A 9,978-nucleotide genomic window follows, 5' to 3' on the forward strand; every position below is an offset into this window, starting at 1 on the left:
GCTTCTTTGACATTGGCCATAGCAATTTCTTTTTGATAGGTCCCTTGAAGAAAGGTAAACAAAAACAAAAATAAACTATTGGAACTACATCAAAATCAAAAGCTTCTGCAGAGCAAAGGAAACAATCAACAAGACTAAAAGGTAACCTCCTGAATGGGAGAAGATATTTACAAATGACAAAACACATAAGGAACCTATAAAACCCAACACCCCAAAAATGAATAATCCAATTAAAAATGGGCAGAAGTGGGTGCCTGGGTGGCTCAGTTGGTTGAGCGTCCAACTCTTGGTTTCAACTCAGGTCATAATCTCATAGGTTGTGGATCAAGACTCATGTCAGACTGTGCTCAGCAGGGAAGCTGCTTGAAAGATTCCCTCCCTTTGCTCCTCCCCCCCCCCACTCACATGTGCTCTCTCTCTCTCTCACTTCTCTCTCTCAAAAAAATAAATAAATCATTTTTTTAAATGGGCAGAAGACATGAATAGACGTTTTTCTAAAGAAGACATACAGATGACCAACAGACACATGAAAAGATGCCCAACATTGCTCATCATCTGGGAAATGCAAGCCCAAACCACAATACATATCACCTCACACCTGTCAGAAAGACTAAAATCAATGACACAAGAAACAACAGGTGTTGGTGAGGATGTGGAGAAAGAGGAACCCTCAAAAACTATTGATGGGAACACAAACTGATGCAGCCAGTCTGGAAAATAGTATGGAGTTTCCTCCAAAAGTTAAAAACAAAGCTCCCCTACAAGCAATTGCACTACTAGGTATTTAACCTAAGAATACAAAAATACTAATTCAAAGGGATATATGCCCCCCAATTTTAGAGCAGCATTATCTATAATAGCTAAGTTATGGAAACAGCCCAACTGTCCATTGACTAATGAACAGATAAAGAAGAAGTGAGATACACACACACACACACACACACACACACACACACCCCACACACATACTGGAATATTACTCAGCCACAAAAAGGATGAAATCCTGCGATTTGTTTGACATGGATGGAACTAGAGTATTATGCTAAGCAAAATAAATCAGATAAAGACATATGTTTTCACTCATATGTGAAATTTAAGAAACAAAACAAATAAGCAAAGGGGATAAAAGAGAAAAAGAGAGCAAGAGGCAAACCAAGAAACAGACTCTTAGCTATAGAGAACAAACTGGTGGTTACCAAAAGGGAGGTAGATGAGGGGATGGGTGAAATAGGTGATGGGGATTAAGGAGGGCACTCACTGTGATGATCACCGAGTGTTGTATGGAAGAGTTGAATCCCTATATTGTACAACTGAAACTAATATTACACTGCATATTAACTAACTGGGAATTAAATTTAAAAAAAGAGTAAAGTGAAAACTGACAAAATTACAAAATAGACATGAGCACAGTAGGGAGTGCCTTCTTCCTCCCTCCCCACCAACATGGTTTTCAGGTGCTTCATGGAGGTTGGCTGGCTGACCTACATCTCCTCTGGGCCTCATACAGGGAAGTTGGTCGGGATTGTAAATGTTACTGCTCAGAATAGGGTTTTGGCTGATGGACCTTGCTCTCAGGGAAGAAGACCCACTATACCTTTCAAATCCATATAGCTCGTTGACTTCATCCTCAAATTTCCACACAGCGTCAGTCAGACGTTTGTCTGACAAGCCTGGCAGCAGGCAGGTATCCGTACAAAATGGGAAGCTACTAGATGGGCCACATAGAATGAAGCCAGAGAAAGAAAAGCCAAGATGACAAATTTTGATCATTATAAAGTTATGAAAGTAAAGAAAATGAGGAACAGAATAATCAAGGTCCATGTCAGAAAGCTGCAAAAGCAGCTCTCCTGAGAGTTTCTCTCAGAAAAGCATCCACGGCTAAGGGTACTGCTGGGGCAGCTGCTGCAGTTTCCAGAAAAAAAAAAAAAAAATGGCCACTGCTGGCAAGAAGTCTCCAGCCCAGAAGGTTCCTGCCCTGAAAGCTGCAGGCCAGAATGCAGTGTCTCCAAAGCCTCAGGAAGGTCAGAAATCTCCAGACCAGAAAGCTCCTGCTCCGAAGGCATCTGGCAAGAAAGCATAAAAAGCATAAGAGGCCATTCTATATAAGTAATCAAGGTTCTTTTCCTTTTGTACATGTAAAAAAAAAAAAAAAGACAAAATTGCAAAATTAAAAAACATACATAGTATTTGGAGATAAAAGGACACATGTGAAAAATACATAACAATTCATACCTATTGCAAACCGTAGGATAAAATCTTTCTATTTTATTAAACTTCCAGCTCATAACAACCTTGTATTTCAACTTCGAGCAATTTAGTGGTTTTCTCAAGGTTACAGAGCCAAGAAGTAAGGGAAATGAAATTTAAATGCCAATCTATCTGACTGCAAAAGGCATGCCTCCTCTTCATGCCACATACAATGCTTGCTTTTTCAGCATTCTGAGATGAAAACTCTCCATCAACACTGAAGGCAAGTAGAAATATATATATAGCCTTCCTAATAAAATATTAATTTTCCATTAAATCAACATGGTGAGGCGCATTTTTATATTTTCACACCTGGATGTGAATATGTACACACACCCCCAAAAGCCCCACATTTTCTAGGAATATAAGATCTATTTAATCTGTTTCAAAGGTACTTCTTAGCCTTATCCCTTCTTCTCTGCACTCCCATACACTCCATGTACTATGAATTATTTACCTGTCATATTTACTGATGTTTACATATACTTTTCTCTCTGCTCAAAATACCATTCCTCAGGTGTCCCCATTTTTGCCTAATCATTTCGAGGAAAATGGCTCAGTTCTATCTTCCCTTAATTAGACCACAGCAGTGAATGAATTCAACACTCCTTATCTTACCCATTTCTGAAGTATCTTGTGTCTACCTCTCACACAGGACATTTCATTCTGGATTACATTGGTGGCTCACTTCTTTCTGCCACTAAAGGGCAAATGACTTGAGTCTAGAAACCGTATCTATTTGTCTTTAAACTTCAGTCCCTACCCAGTTCCTGGAATATCTTAAGTACCCAATAAGTGCCTGCTGAAGAATAAAACAATCAATGATTCAGGAGTTTGGAAAACTAAAACATTTTTTTTCAAAGTCTAATAACCCAGATTAGTGTATGATAGGATGTTCTGGTTAAACAAGCAATTTGCTTGAAAGATTATCTGTAGCATAAATATTATCCAAGAACCATGATATCACGAGGTATATGAAAACCCCACTATGCATAAGTTAATTTTTCCTTGATGAAATAATTTTGGATATTATAATAGGGACATCATAGCCTCTTGTCGTCATCAGTAAGCATGCTTCAACATCGTTTAATAAAGAGATCTGGTTAGTGTGTCAAATGCCAAGGAACTTATTACATAGTGGTGTCACTCTTTCTATTCCAAATATTGATCCAACGGTATTTCTAAACCTAGAGGGAAAAGCTTATTTTGGAAGAAACCATAGAAACTATATTCATTAATTTTCCGGACATCTTAATCTTCTCACACTCTCACACTGATGCACTGACCTTGACAAGTATGTCACCAATGTTAAAGTCGTCCTAGGCAAAAACTCATGGTTGGAGATTAAGCCAATGACCTCTTGCTTGTGTGTTCCCAATTTATCTGTTCTGTTTTGAACAACCATGTCTCCTTTCTGGGTTTGATATACTGACTTGATATCCTATCTTGCCTTTTCACATTATATATCATTTCAGAGTCTGTCCCTGACATTTAGGACTTCAGTAATCGGGCAGGTTGGGCTATAGCCCCTTGTAAAGCTCTACCACTCCCTATTGGCCTGTGGTGGAGACTTGATTTCAAGTTCCCAGTGGACTTTTCTTCCCCTGGGGGACTCCCAGTTTCCTCCAGGAAGAGTAAGAGAGTAGAGGAATTAGGCAAAATTTTGACAAGTTTGCTATTCCTCTTTGCTATCACAAATGTACAGTCAGTGCCTTATGATAGGGACCCGGCTGACGCTTGACCAAATTCAAACAACGCAATTAACAGGGAAATTTGCATGGGGAAAAGCTGTTCTCAACATTTCCTGACTTCTGATCCTTACATCGAACATTGTGTGTGTGCACAGGCAAGACAGTTCTCTTCTGGGTCTTCATGTCACTCTCTGTAAAACTGATTATAAGAACAGTTATCTCCTAAAAAAGTAAATACCCAGATCAATGTTTGTTTGTGAAGAGTTACGCTAGAATTGAAAAGGCCCCTATCAATTAAGCTGATGGTTTTATCCCGTTTCTCTTGGAATACCAGGAAATCTTGATGGGATTTTAGTGTGTTGTGTGTGTATGTGTATAGTGTATAGAATGTTTATATATTAAATTATGTCATTTGAATTAGACATAATTTTTAGTAGAAAATATGACTTTATTATATGTCTGCCAAGAAGTCAGAATCACTAGTGTCCTAGGGTTGGGAGTTGGGGCAGACAGGCCATCAGAGCAAGCATGAATTTCCATTTCTGTTTTCCTACATGCTTGTTCCTCAATCATTCCTTTTTTAAAAGACAGATACTGTAGAAAGTATCAAATTATCAAGAAATATATATGGAAGAAATCTTGAAATTTGAGCCAATACTTGTCTCAGAAAATTCTTGCTCACTTTGGAGGCAGAATGCTCCAGCTTGGTTTGAGGAGCTCCTAATCTCCAAAGAGCATAGCTTCAAAACCACTGTGGTCACATCTCAATAGCAGCCTCTGAAGCAACTTTTCCCCCCACATTTTTCCTTGAAAAGAACGGTAAGCTAAATAAGGTGGTTTTGCCCAGCTGGGGATTGAGATGCTAATATTTCTAAAGAGAATGAATCCAGAGTTTAGCATAAATACATAAAATGTACATTTCTCATTTCTAATAATCTTTTACATTTTGACATAGAACATTCACACTGCACTCATTCATGGACTCGGTGCCTAATTTGAAACATATTTTCCATTGGAGAGATGATTTTATATGGCAAAGGAAATAACTCCTGTAGTCCCTCTGTGTATATTGAAAAAGAAGTCTGGAGCCATTATATAGTGTATGCTTAAGTTTTGATTAAAAGATACTATGAAAATCCCATGAGAGAGAACTCAGCCCAAGGTAAGGGATTTGATTCAAACATATTGAAAAAAGATTGGGTGCCCAAATACCAGTTTTAAGTATCTTTTCTTACTGAACTATGTAATAAACAATCCACATGAATGTAAAAACCAGCAACTTCCTGAATCATGGTCACATCTGTTTTCCAGTCAAACTTAAATCCCCTATCTCTAAATTTAGTGAATAATTCATTTTAGATCTGGAAGAGAATTTAGTCCAATTCCCCTCATATTACAGATGAGGAAATTGAGGCACAGAGAGATTTCTCCTCCAAAACCCCTACAAATCCTTCCAGTCACTTCAGCCTAAGTCACTCCTTGGGGGAAGATTTCCCTGATTCCCGCCACCACCAAAAATGAGGTCTCACTGATAGATATTCACAAATTCCTCTGTATTTTTCCTTCAGAGTGCTTAACATAACTTGTAATTGTGCAATTTTTTTTTATGACTTTTTGGTTTAGAATTTGTCATCATGAGGGAAAGCTCCATGAACCTCTATGAGCTGGATACTCACTGAGGAGCACATGCCAGGCGCAGAGGGTGTGTCCAGGAAGTATTCAGTAAGTCAAGTAAATTAAGTGGCATGCAATGACACAAATATATGTGTTACTTCATTTATAAACTAAGAGGATGGTCTAGATGATCCTTAAAATTCATGCCAACTAACATAAAATCTATGAATGCTCAGCGAGGTCTGGTGTTCTTTCTGCTCTGCCACAAATGTCAGAGAAGGGAAGTCTTGTTGCTATTCATAGTTTTTCCATTTCCTGTTTATGTAACTTCAAGCAAATTATTCTCTACATTGAAGCTCGATTTCTTTAATAGAAAAAAATAATAATAAAATCTATTTTCTGACTCATTTGTTTTTTTAATCTTGTTTTTTAATTGTGGTAAAAATAGATAACACAAAATTTGCCATTTTAACCATTTTTAAGTGTACAGAGTTCTGTGTCATGGAGTACATTCACGTTGTTGTACAACAATTACCACTGTCTATCTCTGGAAATTTTTTCATCTTCCCAACACATTTATTTTTATACTCTCATCTTACCAATCCTTCCCTCTTTCTCAAACCTCCAATCCATTTACCTCTCCTCATCATCCATCATTTGTACTAGTATCTATTGCTGTGCAACAGACGATTTATTGGGCTCACAATTCTGCGTGGGGGTTCCTCTGGTCTGGTCTGGGCCCAATTGATATTACTTGATTTTGTTTGTGAGTTTGCAGTCAATTGGTTAGTTGACTGAGACTTGGCTGGTCTTGGATGACCTTACGCATATACCTAGCAGTAGGTTGGTTGTTGGCAGGCATGACAAGAGTGACTAAGTCATGTAATTTTCATCCTCCCAATAGGATAATGAAAGCTTATTCATATCGAGGTGATGGCAATATCCCGAGAGCACGGATAGGTCAAGACCCAATGATCAAATGCTTTTCAAGCCTTTTGTTAACCAAAGGAAGTCAAACGGCCATTTTCAGTGTGGAGGAGACCACAACAAATTAGTGAACATTACTACAAAAATATATAACACATTTGTTAACCAACTGGATTCCATGCTCTACCACAGGGTCATTCATTTCTACACATAATCAACTCCCTTCCTAGTTCTTCCTCCAAAATACTCTAATGGAAAAAACTTCAAACTCTGGTGAACCTAACAATCCACCTATTCTTTTTTTTTTTTTTTTTTAAGATTTTATTTATTTGTTTGACAGAGAGAGATCACAAGTAGGCAGAGAGGCAGGCAGAGAGAGAAAGGGGGAAGCAGGCCCCCCGCTGAGCAGAGAGCCTGATGCAGGCTTAATCCCAGGACCCCGAGACCATGACCCTAGCCAAAGGCAGAGGCTTAACCCACTGAGCCACCCAGGCACCCCCAATCTGCCTATTCTATCCTGCATTGGAGCAATTTATATTACTGAAAAAAATCATCCAAGCAGGCTAGATGTAGTCACTTGTAATTCGTGAATTCCGTCTAGGCACTGAGTGTTACTTATCAGTCCCACTTACTTTTCTGACTAATTCACTTTGTTATCATCCTAAAAAATGATCTTACTTCATAATATCCTTCACATATACAGGCTGAGGGAGAGAGAAAATCAGAGAAGCATGAGAGAGTTTCCTTCTCTTGCTGGTAACAACTCTCCTGCATTTACTAACACAGTCCTGGCCTTTCATCTAGATCTGACTCTCAAGTCAATTTCTTCAGGCTTAACCTGTTTCTTGTGCTCCTTGCTCGTATGCCCAGTTGCCTCCCTGGCATCTCACTGAGATGTTTGCTAGGCAGCTCAAACATAACCTGCCCAAAGAGAACACTCGATTCTGTTTGTTTCTTCACCATCACCCTCTAACACGCGAAGCTCATCTCTCTCCCAGTTTTCCTCCATTTTTAAGGGCACCTAACAAGGTTGCAAAAGTCAATAGCTGGGAGCCACTGTTGTTTCCTCTTTCTCGCTTGCCCCTCATGAATCCATTAGTAAGTCTAGTCAGATTCCAAAAATATGTATCTAATCCACGTGCCTCTTTATATTTCTGCTTCCACTATCCTTGCCAGGCTACCATCACCCCTCATCACCTGAAGCATCTTCTTTTTTTTTAATTAATTAATTTATTTGACAGAGAGAGAGAGACATTGATCACAAGTAGGCAGAGCAGCAGGTGGAGAGGGGGAAGCAGGCGGAGAGAGAGCGGGGAGCAGGCTCCATGCTGAGCAGAGAGACCAATGTGGGGCTTGATCCTAGGACCCTGAGACCATGACCTGAGCCAAAGGCAGAAGCTTAACCCACTGAGCCACCCAGGCGCCCCTGAAGTACCTTCTTAACCGCTCTTCCATCTCCTTCTCTTGAACACCTCAGGCTACTCTCTACCAAAATCTTGCAAGAACACAAATGATCATATTGCTCCTTTCCTTAAAATTCTCTAATGGTTTTCCACTACACATAGAATTAAGTCCAAATTCTTTACGGCTGTCTGCAAGGCTCTGGATGGTTGCTGCCTCCCCTCTCCCCAACTTCACCTCACATTGCTCTTCTCTGTTTCTTACGCCTCAGCCACTCTGGCCTGAGTTCTACTGCCTGAACACACTAGACTTGTTCCTGCCTCAGTGGCTCTGGCACTTATTATTTTCTCTGCCTGGGATGTTCCTGTGGTGAAACTTTATTGTAAATCAGGTCTCACCTCAGATGTCACCTGGCCATCCTTTTTAATGTTGCTTCTCCTCCACTTGTCCTCACACATAGCTAAATACAACCCTGCTCATTCTCCATCACAATATTCTGCTTTTTTCTCACAGTGTATGTATTACTTGAGATTTTTTGTTTATATCTATTCCACTAGAATATAAAATCCTCAGTTGCTGAGGATGTGCTATTTTGTTCAGTACCTTATTCCCAGCTTTAAGGACAAACTATGAAAAGTTGTAGGTATTCAATAAATACTCACCTTAAAAAGAGAATAACTAAGCCTTTCACATTGCACAATTTCTGTGAGAAATTATTTTAAATGCATTTGAAACACTAGTATATTCTAGTCACTCAGTCAATGTTGTTCATCTCTTTCCTCATAATTGAAAATGAATATTTTTTTCCATCTTCTTCCCTTGGCTCCCAGCAGTTTCTAGACACAATATGCACATAATGATTATTTTTTATAGCAAATCAATGATTCCATAATAAATGCACTAACTTTGGTCACTATGGATTCCATAGAATATTTTGATCAAGATATTTTTGGTGATAAGAAACATAAATCCACTTATATTAACTTATATATAAGGAATAATCATAATAAAGGCAAAGGTGTCATCTTATAGATGCACAGAAAATACAGCCATGACCTCTCTGAGGCTTGGGACCAGGAACTAGAAAATTATCACATACCATGGCTATTTCTTTGGAAATGGCATGATGTTTTTGTCTAGATCATTCTCACTCTGCAGTTCATGTCTTACTAGTGTTTCAAGCAACGGCTACCCCAACCCTGGCTTTATATTAGTTCATAGTTCAAATAAACAAAAGAAAGTAAACTAATGTCTGAGAATTACATTTCCAAACTCCTGTAAAGAAAATCCAATTTGTCCAGACTGGGTCAAATACTCACCACAATTCAAACAAGTATATCCAGGAGTTGTGGATATATATTATCAGATGACTTTGGAGGTCCACACCCCTGTGTGTTCATGTGTGTGGGGGTGGGGGGAGGGTAGAGTTCTCAGAAAAAAATGAAGAAATAAAGGAATGGACAAATTCCTCAAAATACATTTACCTTTTAAGGTCCACAAGTTCAATTTACAGAGGAATGGAGAATGTATCTCTAATGACTGCTTTGGTCTTTAGATCTTAGCTGGTTTTCTATGACCATGTCCCATTCAAATGGTGTAAAATACACTGAGAGGGGATAGTTGGCCCAGATATATGTGGAGAGTTTGCCTTGTTTCTGTCACTTGTGAGACTTCACACTCACTGTGAAGTTGGTGTCTGATATGTGTAAATTACAAGTCAGATACACAAAGCACTCACAATATGGGGGCAAGAAGTCTTGTCTGATAATGCTGAAGGAACAAATGTAATTGGCATTTTGATCAGGATACACATGTTCCCAGGAAGAACCATTCTGAAGCAAGCTACCGAGCAGAGATTGAAACTGAGATGCAAATAGATACCACTTTCATCTTTGACCTCCAGAGGAGTCTGATTTATTAAGAGTGTAGGAAAACAGAATGATTTGATTCCTGGTGTTAGCACGGGCACTGCAGTAGAATCATGGAAAGAAAGGAAAGTGGATTTCTTTGAATCCTTTTTTGCCTTACCCTCTGAAGACAAGCTTATACATTTCCCCTGCATAAGAGAGAAGTGTTTATTGAATTTTAGGACATAGCT

The 9,978-nt window shown here is 39.0% G+C and overlaps 1 pseudogene; it reads left to right on the forward strand.

Moving 5' to 3' along the window:
* The first annotated feature begins 1,443 nt into the window (after positions 1-1,443).
* On the forward strand, positions 1,444-2,080 carry LOC101678851 (annotated as a pseudogene).
* The last annotated feature ends 7,898 nt before the right edge of the window (positions 2,081-9,978 follow it).

This window comes from Mustela putorius, unplaced genomic scaffold, assembly GCF_011764305.1.
Source record: "Mustela putorius furo isolate JIRA1106 unplaced genomic scaffold, ASM1176430v1.1 tig00003859_pilon_pilon_pilon, whole genome shotgun sequence".
Classification (NCBI taxonomy): Eukaryota; Metazoa; Chordata; class Mammalia; order Carnivora; family Mustelidae; genus Mustela; species Mustela putorius.